A 14739-nucleotide genomic window follows, 5' to 3' on the forward strand; every position below is an offset into this window, starting at 1 on the left:
CACACAGATGAGCTGTGTGACTTCGGTCCAATCACCTCCCCTCTCCTCCTCAGTAGGTCCTCTACGCTTAGACGGGGAGGAGCAGTGATAACCACCTTGGGGCCATGCGGATGGACCACAGCTGATGGGAGCACTGCAGCCTGTGAAGTGCTTTGAGTGATGGATGGAAGTTAAGTCCAGCTTCCTGGTTGGTCATGGAGATTTCTCAGACGGACTTTCTAGCACAGCAGTGGTGCCATCAGTGAAAGTTGATCCACTTGTGTGTTGTGTTATCTTATACTTCAAAAGTCTCTTGAGATGGAGCCCATTGATGTAGTTCCGAGTTTATGGCAGTGGTTCACAGTTCTAGCCACTGGCACTATGGGGATTGCTCAGCTGATGCCAGTGACTCTAAAAAGGTATTCATACATTCTAGTACTTTTAGCCCAAACTGATTCATGTGCAAACCTGCTGGACTTTTTGTTTTGTTTTGCTTGCACATCTGGCCCCAGTGCAGCATTTTGACACTTTCAGTGCATGGGGGTTCACTAATTTTTTAGGCTGTTGTGTGCAACTTCGCACAAATGTGCAATTTTTAGGATGTTCAGAACTAGGGCTATTTTCAAGTGTCAGAACTCTGTGTTTCCAAGGATTTTGCTTCAATCAAATTATGCCCTTATGGATTTCAGGGTGTCAAGGGTCCAATGAAGTAGTCAAATCTACTGATGGTTTGAAATGATATTTGAAAACAATGAGTGGTCAGATTCCTTCCCCCTCCCTGGTACAAGTAAATCAATGGTCATCAGTTTTTATTGTTCCAGTTGGATAGCTTCAACAAGGCAAGGTTGCCAAGTAAATGATAAGGTAATGATAACAATTTGGGGATCCACTTTAACAAAGTCTTAGAACCTGTGGGGGTACCAGGGCCTGCCCCTCACTCCCCCTCTACTCATATGAGGGTTCCTATCACACTGAAACCTCCCAACTCCAAAATGAGCAACTCATGACCACTCCATATGCTGGCTACCTGATCTGCTGGGTATACTGCTTACTGGCGCTATTAATTTTATTTATTCTAATCCTTACTTCTAAAAGCAACGCATGACAATAATTCAAACAATATAGGATACATAAAGTTTAAAAAACAAGTAAATATTTCTCTCCTTCCTAATAAGGTCACTTACTGTTTAATGGATTGATCCTTTGTTCTTTTAAATTCTGTTCATATTCAAATACAAGTCTACATACATCATTCTTTATACAGTGAAATCATCTATTTGTACAGAATATTACATTATTTAAATATGTCTTGGCATTGTATTCACATCAGTACATACAGTACATATAGGTTTCAATCCTTTTAAATGACTCGGTTTCATTTCCTAGTATGGATGTTCTGTTATTTTTTGTTTTATCATTACCTTATTGATGACACTGTTCATGCTGTGAAACAATCCAGTGAATAGCCTTATTAGTATCTTCGTGATTATGTATGTGTGTATTTTTGTACTTCATCAGATGTTGTGGATTCATAGAAGTGAAGCTGCTAGGTAAAAGGATATGTCTTTTTAAATTCTGATGGCTGTTGCTAAATTGACCTTCATAAACATACTCCAATTTATACTCACCAGTGGTGCATGAATGTTTACATGGTCTGCCCTTCTGGTTTTTGCCAATCTGTGAGGAAACGGAAAAATCCCATTTTTGATATATACTTTTAATTTCCCTAATTACTAGTGAGGTTGAGCATCTTTTCTAGATTATAGCTGGTGTACTTTGCTTTTTCATTTTCTTATACATTGTAATTAATTAATTGTAATATATATATTTTTCTCTTTTTTATTTTTATTTTTTATTTTATTTTATTTTTTTTTTGAGAGGGCATCTCATATTTATTGATCAAATGGTTGTTAACAACAATAAAATTCTGTATAGGGGAGTCAATGCTCAATGCACAATCATTAATCCATCTCAAGCCTAATTCTCGTCAGTCTCCAATCTTCTGAAGCATAACGAACAAGTTCTTACATGGTGAACGAATTCTTACATAGTGAATAAGTTCTTACATGGTGAACAGTACAAGGGCAGTCATCACAGAAACTTTCGGTTTTGATCACGCATTATGAACTATAAACATTCAGGTCAAATATGAATATTCATTTGATTTTTATACTTGTTTTATATGTGGATCCCACATTTCTCCCTTTATTATTATTATTATTTTTATTTTTAATAAAATGCTGAAGTGGTAGGTAGATGCAAGATAAAGGTAGAAAACATAGTTTAGTGTTGTAAGAGAGCAATTGTAGATGATCAGGTGTGTGCCTGTAGATTATGTGTTAATCCAAGCTAGACAAGGGCATTAAAACATCTACGGATGCAGAAGATTTCTGTCAAAACAGGGGGTGTGAAGTTCTAAGCCTCACCACTGCTTTCCCCAATTTCTCACCTGATGGCCCCCCTGCAACTGTGCCTGTCTTAGGTTGTTCCTCCCTTGAGGAATCTTACCCATCTCTGGCTAACCAGTCATCTTCCGGGGCCATACAGGGAGATGTAAAGTTGGTAAGTGAGAGAGAAGCCATATTGTTTGAAAAGGTTAGCTTTTTACTTCTTTGCAGATTTATGCCCTGTGGCTTCTATGCCCAGCATTTGTCTTGAGGTATCTTTACCTCTTGGAGGAATTATGATACTCGGTAAATTTGATATGAGGCACGAATTCTATTTAAGGGTTGTAATTGTAATTAGGGAGGAAGAAGAAAAGCTATAGAGGTAGCAGATGGAAGAAAACATGGGAGGATTGATTATTTCTTTGACATATCTTCTTGTAGAGTAACTTAAGCATGTATATTGTCCAGTAACTTAAGCATGGATATTGTCCAACTGTACTTGAACAGTCTGAGAGAAATCAGACAAATTAAAACAACACATTCCTGGGAACTGTTCACATCCCATATGTTCTTTTAACAGTAGAGAGTCTGTAGTCGTAAGATTTTGGAGCACTACAACTTGCACTTCTCCTAATTCTTGGTTGAGTTCCAACAGTATAGATCCAGTCAAATTTGTTGTTTTACTGAAAACACAGGCCAGCTTAGATATCTCCTTCTTCATTCCAATGGCAAGTCCAGGAACCGGTGGGATGGATGCAGCTACAACTGCAGCATCGCCTGGATCTTTGTTGAGGTTTTTTGATGATCATCTTCTGGTATGACTCTTCCAGAGAGTGCTGATGTTGGAAGTTCTTCTTCATATTGTATCTTAGTTCATTTTCTGGGTAGCCAAATTAGGCTTTGATCCTCTGTATAAACACAAACAGACCCTTTGCCCACACTTTGATATGCCCTTTATACCATTATGTACAACTCATTGGAGATCACCACACAGGAACTGCTTTTTTTTTTTTTAAGAGAAAGGAATATTATCAGAAAAGTGTACCTCCATAGCCGATCATCTGACACCCTTTAAGTGATCAAAATTAAGGATATTGAAAGCATGCATTAATTGTTGCTTTACAGTTAGTTTTATCCTATCAAGGAGTAATCCCCCTTTTCTTTCTTTTTTTTAATCTTTAATCTACACTTACATGAAGAATATTATGTTTACTAGGCTCTCCCCTATACCAGGTCCCCCCTATAAACCACTTTACAATCACTGTCCATCAGCATAGCAAAATGTTGTAGAATCACTACTTGTCTTCTCTGTGTTGTACAGCCCTCCCCTTTCTCCCTCCCTCCCAATGCATGCTAATCTTAATACCCCCTTTCTTTTTCCCCCCTTATCCCTCCCTACCCACCCATCCTCCCCAGTCCCTTTCCCTTTGGTACCTGTTAATCCATTTTTGGGTTCTGTAATTCCGCTGCTGTTTTGTTCCTTAAGTTTTTCCTTTGTTCTTATACTCCTCAGATGAGTGAAATCATTTGGTATTTCTCTTTCTCCGCTTGGCTTATTTCACTGAGCATAATACCCTCCAGCTGCATCCATGTTGCTGCAAATGGTAGGATTTTCCCTCTTCTTATGGCTGAGTAGTATTCCATTGTGTATATGTACCACATCTTCTTTATCCATTCATCTACCGATGGACATTTAGGTTGCTTCCAATTCTTGGCTATTGTAAATAGTGCTGTGATAAAAATAGGGGTGCATCTGTCTTTCTCAAACTTGATTGCTGCATTCTTAGGGTAAATTCCTAGAAGTGGAATTCCTGGGTCAAATGGTAGGTCTGTTTTGAGCATTTTGATGAACCTCCATACTGCTTTCCATAATGGTTGAACTAATTTACATTCCCACCAGCAGTGTAGGAGGGTTCCCCTTTCTCCACAGCCTCGCCAACATTTGTTGTTGTTTGTCTTTTGGATGGCAGCCATCATATTGCTTTGGGCAGGATGGTAGTTTTAATTTGCATTTATCTGATAATTAGCGATGTGGAGCATCTTTTCATGTGTCTGTTGGCCATCTGTATTTCTTTTTTGGAGAACTGTCTGTTCAGTTCCTCTGCCCATTTTTTAATTGGATTATTTGTTTTTTGTTTGTTGAGGCATGTGAGCTCTTTATATATTTTGGACATCAAGCCTTTATCGGATCTGTCATTTATAAATATATTCTCCCATACTGTAGAGTTCCTTTTTGTTCTATTGATGGTGTCTTTTGCTGTACAGAAGCTTTTCAGCTTAATATAGTCCCACTTGTTCATTTTTGCTGTTGTTTTCCTTGCCTGGGGAGATATGTTCAAGAAGAGGTCACTCATGTTTATGTCTAAAATGTTTTTGCCTATGTTTTTTTCTAAGAGTTTATGGTATCATGACTTACATTCAGGTCTTTGATCCATTTTGAATTTACTTTTGTGTATGGGGTTAGACAATGGTCCAGTTTCATTCTCCTACATGTAGCTGTCCAGTTTTGCCAGCACCATCTGTTGAAGAGACTGTCATTTCACCATTGTATGTCCATAGCTCCTTTATCAAATATTAATTGACCATATATGTTTGGGTTAATGTCTGGAGTTTCTAATCTGTTCCACTGGTCTGTGGCTCTGTTCTTGTGCCAGTACCAAACTGTCTTGATTACTATGGCTTTGTAGTAGAGCTTGAAGTTGGGGAGTGAGATCCCCCCTACTTTATTCTTCTTTCTCAGGATTGCTTTGCCTATTCGGGGTCTTTGGTGTTTCCATATGAATTTTTGAATTATTTGTTCCAGTTCATTGAAGAATGTTGCTGGTAATTTGTTAGGGATTGCATCAAATCTGTATATTGCTTTGGGCAGGATGGCCATTTTGATGATATTAATTCTTCCTAGCCATGAGCATGGGATGAGTTTCCATTTGTTAGTGTCCCCTTTAATTTCTCTTAAGAGTGACTTGTAGTTTTCAGGGTATAGGTCTTTCACTTCTTTGGTTAGGTTTATTCCTAGGTATTTTATTCTTTTTGATGCAATTGTGAATGGAATTGTTTTCCTGATTTCTCTTTCTACTGGTTCATTGTTAGTGTATAGGAAAGCTACAGATTTCTGTGTGTTAATTTTGTATCCTGCAACTTTGCTGTATTCCGATATCAGTTCTAGTAGTTTTGGAGTGGAGTCTTTAGGGTTTTTTATGTACAGTATCATATCATCTGCAAATAGTGACAGTTTAACAACTTCTTTACCAATCTGGATTCCTTGTATTTCTTTGTTTTGTCTGATTGCCATGGCTAGGACCTCTAGTACTATGTTAAATAACAGTGGGGAGAGTGGGCATCCCTGTCTAGTTCCCCATCTCAGGGGAAATGCTTTCAGCTTCTTGCTGTTTGGTGTAATGTTGGCTGTGGGTTTATCATATATGGCCTTTGTTATGTTGAGGTACTTGCCCTCTATTCCCATTTTGCTGAGAGTTTTTATCATGAATGGATGTTGAATTTTGTCAAATGCTTTTTCAGCATCTATGGAGATGATCATGTAGTTTTTGTCTTTCTTTTTGTTGATGTGGTGGCTGATGTTGATGGATTTTTGAATGTTGTACCATCCTTGCATCCCTGGGATGAATTCCACTTGGTCATGGTGTATGATCCTTTTGATATGCTGTTGAATTCTGTTTGCTAATATTTTATTGAGTGTTTTTGCATCTACATTCATCGGGGATATTGGTCTGTAATTTTCTTTTTTGGTGGGGTCTTTGCCTGGTTTTGGTATTAGGGTGATGTTGGCTTCATAGAATGAGTTTGGGAGTATTCCCTCCTCTTTTATTTTTTGGAAAACTTTCAGGAGAATGGGTATTATGTCTTCTCTGTGTGTCTGATAAAATTCCGAGGTAAATCCGTCCGGCCCCGGGGTTTTGTTCTTGGGTAGTTTTTTGATTACCATTTCAATTTCTTTGCTCATAATTGGTTTGTTTAACTTTTGTGTTTCTTCCTTGGTCAGTCTTGGGAGGTTGTATTTTTCTAGGAAGTTGTCCATTTCTTCTAGGTTTTCCAGCTTGTTGGCATATAGGTTTTCATAGTAGTCTTTAATAATTCTTTGTATTTCTGTGGAGTCTGTCATGATTTTTCCATTCTCATTTCTGATTCTGTTGATTTGTGTTGATTCTCTTTTTCTCTTAATAAGTTTGGCTAGAGGCTTATCGCTGCGTCCCACAGAAGTTGGGGCTTTGTGTTGTTGTCATTTGTTTCTATATATTCTTTGATCTCTATTTTGATTTGTTCATTGATCCATTGATTATTTAGAAGCATGTTATTAAGCCTCCATTTGTTTGTGAGCCTTTTTGTTTTCTTTGTAGAATTTATTTCTAGTTTTATACCTTTGTGGTCTGAAAAATTGGTTGGTAGAATTTCAATATTTTGGAATTTACTGAGGCTCTTTTTGTGAGCTAGTATGTGGTCTATTCTGGAGAATGTTCCATGTGCACTTGAGAAGAATGTATATCCTGTTGTTTTTGGATGTAGAGTTCTATAGATGTCTATTAGGTCCATCTGTTCTAGTGTGTTGTTCAGTGCCTGTGTGTCCTTACTTATTTTCTGCCCGGTGGATCTATCCTTTGGGGTGAGTGGTGTGTTGAAGTCTCCTAAAATGAATGCATTGCAGTCTATTTCCCCCTCTAGTTCTGTTAGTATTTGTTTCACATATGCTGGTGCTCCTGTGTTGGGTGCATATGTATTTAGAATGGTTATATCCTCTTGTTGGACTGAGCCCTTTATCATTATGTAGTATCCTTCTTTATCTCTTGTTACCTTCTTTGTTTTGAAGTCTATTTTGTCTGATATTAGTACTGCAACCCCTGCTTTCTTTTCACTGTTGTTTGCCTGAAATATGTTTTTCCATCCCTTGACTTTTAGTCTGTGCATGTCTTTGGGTTTGAGGTGAGTTTCTTGTAAGCAGCATATAGATGGGTCTTGCTTTTTTATCCATTCTATTACTCTGTGTCTTTTGATTGGTTCATTAAGTCCATTTACATTTAGGGTAACTATTGAGAGATATGTACTTATTGCCATTGCAGGCTTTAAATTCGTAGTTACCAAAGGTTCAAGGTTAGCCTCTTTAGTATCTTACTGCCTAACTTAGCTCACTTATTGAGCTGTTATATACACTGTCTGGAGATTCTTATCTTCTCTCCCTTCTTATTCCTCCTCCTCCATTCTTCATATGTTGTGTGTTTTGTTCTGTGCTCTTTTTAGGAGTGCTCCCACCTAGAGAAGTCCCTGTAAGATGCCCTGTTGAGGTGGTTTCCCTCAGTTTTTGCTTGTCCGGGAATTGTTTAATCCCGCCATCATATTTAAATGATAGTCATGCTGGATACAGTATCCTTGGTTCAAGGCCCTTCTGTTTCATTGCATTAAGTATATCATGCCATTCTCTTCTGGCCTGTAGGGTTTCTGTCGAGAAGTCTGATGATAGCCTGATGGGTTTTCCTTTATAGGTGACCTTTTTCTCTCTAGCTGCCTTTAAAACTCTTTCCTTGTCCTTGATCCTTGCCATTTTAATTATTATGTGTCTTGGTGTTGTCCTCCTTGGATCCTTTCTGTTGGGGGTTCTGTGTATTTCCGTGGTCTGTTCGATTATTTCCTCCCCCAGTTTGGGGAAGTTTTCAGCATTATTTCTTCAAAGACACTTTCTATCCCTTTTCCTCTCTCTTCTTCTTCTGGTACCCCTATAATACATATATTGTTCCTTTTGGATTGGTCACACAGTTCTCTTAGTATTGTTTTGTTCCTGGAGATCCTTTTATCTCTCTCTATGTGAGCTTCTATACGTTCCTGTTCTCTGGTTTCTTTTCATTCAATGGCCTCTTGCATCTTATCCATTCTGCTTATAAATCCTTCCAGGGTTTGTTTCACTTCTGTGATCTCCTTCCTGACATCTGTGATCTCCCTCTGGACTTCATCCCATTGCTCTTGCATTTTTCTCTGCATCTCCGTCAGCATGTTCACGATTTTTATTTTGAATTCTTTTTCAGGAAGACTGGTTAGGTCTGTCTCCTTCTCAGGTGTTGTCTCTGTGATCTTTGTCTGCCTGTAGTTTTGCCTTTTCATGGTGATAGAGATAGTTTGCAGAGCTGGTACGAGTGACAGCTGGAAGAGCTTCCCTTCTTGTTGGTTTGTGGCCTTCCTCTCCTGGGATAACAGCGACCTCTAGTGGCTTGTGCTGGGCAGCTGCACGCAGACAGGGCTTATGCTACCTGCCCAGCTGATATGGAGTTTATCTCCGCTGTTGCTGTGGGCTTGGCCTGGCTCGGGCTGCTGCTTCAAAATGGTGGAGCTCCATTGGAGGGGGAGCGGCCGGGAGGCTATTTATCTCCGTAAGGGGCCTCTGTGCTCCCTGCTGCCCAGGGGCTTAGAGTGCCCAGAGAACCCCAGATTCCCTGCCTCTGGGCTAAGTGTCCTGCCATGCCCCTTTAAGACTTCCAAAAAGCACTCTCCAGACCAAAACAACAACAGCAACAACTACAAAAAAAAAAAACAAAAAACAAAAAGCAAAATTAAATAAATAATTTTTTTAAAAAAAGAAAAAGAAAACGCACAGTTTTCTTTGTCTTCAGGCGCCGGTCTCAGGCACCCACTCACTGGTCTTGCTTCCCTGTTTCCCTAGTGTTGGGGTCCCTTTCCCTTTAAGACTTCCAAAAAGCACTTGCCAAAAAAAAAAAAAAAAGAGGGAAAAAAAATAAATAAATGGCCGCTCCCGTTTCTTTGTTCTCCGGCGTTGGCCTCAGGCACCTGCTCACCAGTCCTGTCTTCCTGTTTCCTTAGTATCCAGGATCCCACGCATGCACTGTGTCTGCGCTCGGTTCTGGATGGCTGGGGCTGGGTGCTCAGCAGTCCTGGGCTCCCTCTCCCTCCCTGCTGACTCCTCTCCTCCTGCCGGGAGCTGGGGGGAAGGGGTGCTTGGGTCCCGCTGGGCCGGGGCTTGTATCTTAACCCCTTCGCGAGGCGCTGGGTTCTCACAGGTGTGGATGTGGTCTGGATGTTGTCCTGTGTCCTCTGGTCTCTATTTTAGGAAGAGTTGTCTTTGATATATTTTCATAGATATATGTGGTTTTGGGAGGAAATTTCTGCTGCTCTACTCACGCCGCCATCTTGGCTCCCACCATGTAATTGTAATATATTTTATAAATTTGTTCCCAGTGTGTCACTTGTGTTTAAACCTTATTAATGGTTTCCTTTAGTAGTATTCAAAAGTTTATAATATTTATATAGTCAAGTCAATCACCCTTTTGTGGTTTCTAGGTTTTGAGTATTGCTAAGGAAGAATTTTCTTCGTACAACTTAAAAAAATTACTTATTTTTTCTGATATGTTTGTAATTTCACTTATTATATTTCTCTGTCAAATTCACTTGGAAATTACTGTTCTTTATAATGTAAGTTAGAGATTAAACTCAGTTGTCCTAATACTTACAGATTTGTATCTTTTTCCAAATGGATTTAAAAATAGCCCTCTCAAATTCTGAAAACCTCATATTTAAGAAGTGTGTCTAAATGATCCATTCATCTATTTATCGTTTCTTATGCTGATCATACATTATTTTAATTGGTCAAGCTTTAAAATACATTTTTTAAATTAAAAAAATTTTTAATTGTAGTTGACATATAATATTAGTTTCAGTTGTACAACACAGTGATTCAACAATCATATATATTATATGAAATGCTCACCATGATTAGTACAGTTATCGTCTTTCACCATACAAAATTATTACAATATGATTGACTATATTCTATATGCTGTACTTTTCATCCCCATGACTTACTTATTTTACCACTGGTAGTTTGTATCTCTTAATCCCCTTCACCTATTTTAACCATCCTCCTATTCCCTTCTCCTCTGGCAACCACCAGCTTGTTCTCTGTATTTATGAGTCTGTTTCTGTTTGTTCATTTGTTTTGTTTTTTAGATTCCACATATAAGTGAAATCACATGATATTTGTCTTTTCCTTTCTGATTTAATTTCACTTAGCATAACGTCCTCTAGGTCCATCCATGTTGTAGCAATAGCAAGACTGCATTCTTTTCATAGCTGAGTACTATTGCATTGTGTGTGTGTGTATATATATATATATATATATATATATATATATATATATATATATATATATATATATACCAAATCTTCTTTATCCATTGTTTTGATGATAATTCAAATAATATAGGATACATAAAGTTTAAAAAACAAGTAAATATTTCTTGTTTTGATGTCTGATAAAGCAAGTTTTTAAAAATATTTATGTATCAAAACTTTTAAAGCTATTTTGTATGCTTCTCCTTCCAGAAGAATTTCAGATTCAGCTTGCTAAAATTCCATCAAAAATCCTGATGGCATTTTTCAAACACTTTTTTAATGAAAAGTTTCAAATATACAGAAAAACTGAAAGAACTTTATAGTGTATATTTATATATACTCACCACCTAGATTTTACCATTAACATTATACAATATCTGCTTTACCTGATGGCATTTTGATTGTGATCATATGTGTGCTGAATTTAGAGATTAATCTAGAGAGAACTGCCATCTGTATAATTCTGAATCTTTGGCGGTCCATTTATTTAGGTCTCCATTTTTACTCCTAATAAAGGTTTGTAGCTATTGTCATATAGATTTTACAGATGTCTTATAAGGTTTACTCTCAGACCTTTGTAAGACTTCGTTGTTAATGTGAATGTGCTCTTTTCCCCTCCCATTGTCTTCTCTAATTTTTGGCACATGGGAAAGTTAATGATTCATGTGTATTGCAAATGTATCTTATCTTACTCAGGTCTCTTACTAGGTATAATAGTTTTTCAAGAGATTTTTCTCACTAGACAGTCCCCTCATATGCAAATAACACCAATGTGTCTCATCATTTTTACTGTCTATTCCTCACATTTCTTTTCCTTAATCATATTTTACTGTCTAGGGCCCTGTTACAGTGTTAAATAATGATAATGGGAATCCTTATCTTATTCCTGACTTGAATGTTTCACTATTTGGTATGATGTTTGCTGTGGTTTATGGTAGAAATCCTTTATTTAAGGACATTTCCTTCTTTTTTCCTTCATTTGCTAAATCTTCTCAAGAATATGAGTTTAGATTTGAACAACACTATTGACCAACTGGACCTAGCAGACATATAGAGGACACTCTGCCCAACAACAGGAGAATATACATCTTCTTCTCAAATGTATATAGAACATTCTCTAAGAGAGATCACATGTTAGGACATAAAACAAGTTTTAACAAACTTAAGATTGAAATAATACCAATTATTTTTTCCAACCAGAATGAAATGAAACTAGAAATCAATAGCAAAAGGAAAACTGGAAAATGCATAAATATGTGGAAATTAAACACCACATTCTTGAACAATCAATTGGTCAAAGAAATCACAAGGGAAAATAGGAAATATCTTGAAATAAATTTAAAAGAATGTAACATATCAAGATTTATGGATTCAGTAAAAGTATTAAGAAGGATATTTATAGCGGTAAATGCCTACATTAAGAAAAGAAAGATCTAAAATCAACAACTTCAACAACTTAACTTTATTTCTCAAGGAACTAGAAAAAGAAGAACAAACTAAACCCAAAGTTAGCAGAAAGAAGGAAATAATAAAGATCAGAGCAAAAATAAACAAAATAGATTATAGAAAAATAATTTTAAAAATTCAATGAAATAATTGGTGTTTTGAAAAGACCAACAAAATTGACAAGTTCTTAGCCAGACTAAGAAAAAGGAAAGAAAACCCAATAACAAAAATCATAAATGAAAGAGGAAAAATGCAACTGTTACCACAAAAATAGAAAGGATGTGCCAACAAATCAGATAACCTATAAGAAATGGATAAATCCCTAGACACATATAACCTACCAAGACTGAATCATGAAAAAATTAAAAATCTGGCTGGACTTGAAACTGGTAAGGATATTGAATCAATAATCAAAAGCCTCCCAACAAAGAAAAGTCCTGGACTAGATGGCTTCACTGGGGATTTCTACCAAATACTTGAAGAATTATTAACACCAAACCTCAAACTCTCAAAAATTGAAGAGGGGAACACTTCCAAATGCATTTTATGAGGTCATATTACTCTGATACCAAAAACAGACAAAGATACTATAAGAAAATAAAACTACAGATCAATATCCATGATGAATATTGATACAAAAATGCTTAACAAAATACTGGCAAATCAAATTCAGCAACACATTAAAAGGATATATACCATAACCAAGTGGGATTATTCTGGAAATGCAAGGATGGTTAAACATATGAGAATCAATCAATCATCCTTTCATGGTAAATTTCTCAACAAACTAGGAATAGAAGATAATTACATCAACATAATGCAATCCAGATATGAAAAGCCCACAGCTAACACTGTGCTTAATGGTGAAAAACCAAAAGCTTTTCCTCTAAGATCAAGAAACAAGGCAAGGATGCCCATTCTCATCACTTCTATTCGACATACTACTGGAAGTCTAAGCAAAGCAGTTAGTTAAGAAAAAGAAAGAAATGGCATCCAGCTTGGAAAGGAAGAAGTAAAACTGTATGTTTACTGATAACATCATATATGTAGAAACCTAAAGATTCCACAAAAATAACTGTTAGAATGAGAAAATTCAGAAAAGTTGCAGGACATAAAATCAACACACAAAAATCAGTTGCTTTCTTATTCACTAACAATGAAAAATCCTATAAGAAAATTAAGAAAGCAATCTCACAATAGCATCAAAAAGAATAAAACACTTAAGAATAAACTTAAGGAGTCAAAAGGATTGTACAGTAAAAACTACAAAACAATGCCAAAAGAAATGAAAGAAGACACAAATAAATAGAAAGATATCTCATGTCCATGGATTGGAAGGTTTAATATTGTTAAAATGTCTATACTACCCAAAGTCATCTAGAGATTTAGTGCATTCCCTATCAAAATCTTAGTGGCTTTTTTTTTTTTTGTAGAAAAAGGAAGTCCTAAAACTCGTATTAAATCTCAAAGGATCCTGAATAGCCAAAGCAATCTTGAGAGAGAAAACAAAGATGGAGAACTCACCATGATTTCAAAACATTACAAAGCCATAGTGATCAAGACTGTGGTACTGACATAAAGACAGATATAGACCAGTGGAACAGAATAGAGAGCCCAGAAGTAAACACTCATATTTGTGGGCAAATGGTCTTCAGTAAGGGTGCCAAGGTGGCACAATAGAGGAAGAATACTCTTTTCAACAAATGTTGCTGGAAAGACTGATAGCCACATGCAAAGAAATGAAATTGAATCATTACCTTGTACAATATACAAACATTAACTCAAAATAGATTAAAGACCTAAACATAAGACCTGAAACTATAAAACTGCTTGAAGAAAATGGGGAAAAGCTTCATAACATTGGTTTGGCAATGATTTCTTGGATATGACATGAAAAGTACAAGCAACAAAAGCAAAAATAGATAAAACCAAACTATATCAAACTTAAAACTTCTGAGCATCAAAGGAAACAATTAATAGAAAGAAAAGGTAACCTGTGGAATAGAAAATATTTGCAAACCATGTGTATGATAAGGAGTATATAAATAACTCCAACACAACAACAAAGAACAACCTGATTATACAATGGGCAAAGGGCTTTAATAGACATATCTTGAAGAAGCTCTACAAATGGCCAAAAGGCACATGAAAAGATGCTCAACATAATTAATCATTAGGAAACTGAAAATCAAGCAAAATGGGATATCTCCTCATACCCATTAGGGTGACCACTAACAAAATAAAACCCCAACAAAGCAAAAAACCGATGATAACAAGTGTTGACAAGGATGTGGAAAAATTGGAACCCTCTTCTTGTTGGTAGGAATATAAAATGGTGTAGCTGGTATAGAAAACATCATGAAGTTCTCTCAGAAAATCAAAAGTAGAATTACTATATGTCCAGCAAACCTACTTCAGGATATATACCCAAAAGAATTGAAAGCAGGGACTCAAAGAGAAATTTGAATCATGTTCATAGCGGCATCATTCACAATAAGCAAAAGATGGAAGCAACCTAAATGTCCATCAACAGATGAATAAAGACAATGTGGTATATGAATACAGTGGAATATTCTCAGCCTTTAAAAGGAAGGAAATCATATCATATGCTACAACGTTGATGAATCTGGAGGACATTAAGCTAAATGAAATAAGCCAGTCACAAAAAGACAACTACTGCATGATTCTGCTTTTATGAGGAATCTGAAGTTGTCAGACTCATAGAAGCAGAAAGTAGAATGGTGATTTCCAGGGGTTATGTGAGAGGGAAGGGGGGACCCACTATTGTTCAGTGGGTATA

The 14739-nt window shown here is 36.7% G+C and overlaps 1 protein-coding gene across 13 annotated transcripts in view; it reads left to right on the forward strand.

Annotated features, from left to right (window-relative positions):
• ZHX3 (zinc fingers and homeoboxes 3) overlaps nucleotides 1-14739 on the forward strand; it is a 137893-nt gene that overhangs the window by 106047 nt on the left and 17107 nt on the right. The window contains exon 3 of one of the 13 annotated variants that reach the window (XM_073236606.1): nucleotides 54-398. The exons of the other annotated variants lie outside the window; for them this stretch is intronic. The gene's annotated coding sequence lies outside the window, so the exon portion shown is untranslated. The remainder of the gene's footprint in view (nucleotides 1-53; nucleotides 399-14739) is intronic. 13 annotated transcript variants of the gene reach the window in all.

The sequence above is a fragment of the Manis javanica genome, chromosome 5 (assembly GCF_040802235.1).
Source record: "Manis javanica isolate MJ-LG chromosome 5, MJ_LKY, whole genome shotgun sequence".
In the NCBI taxonomy this organism is placed as follows: domain Eukaryota; kingdom Metazoa; phylum Chordata; class Mammalia; order Pholidota; family Manidae; genus Manis; species Manis javanica.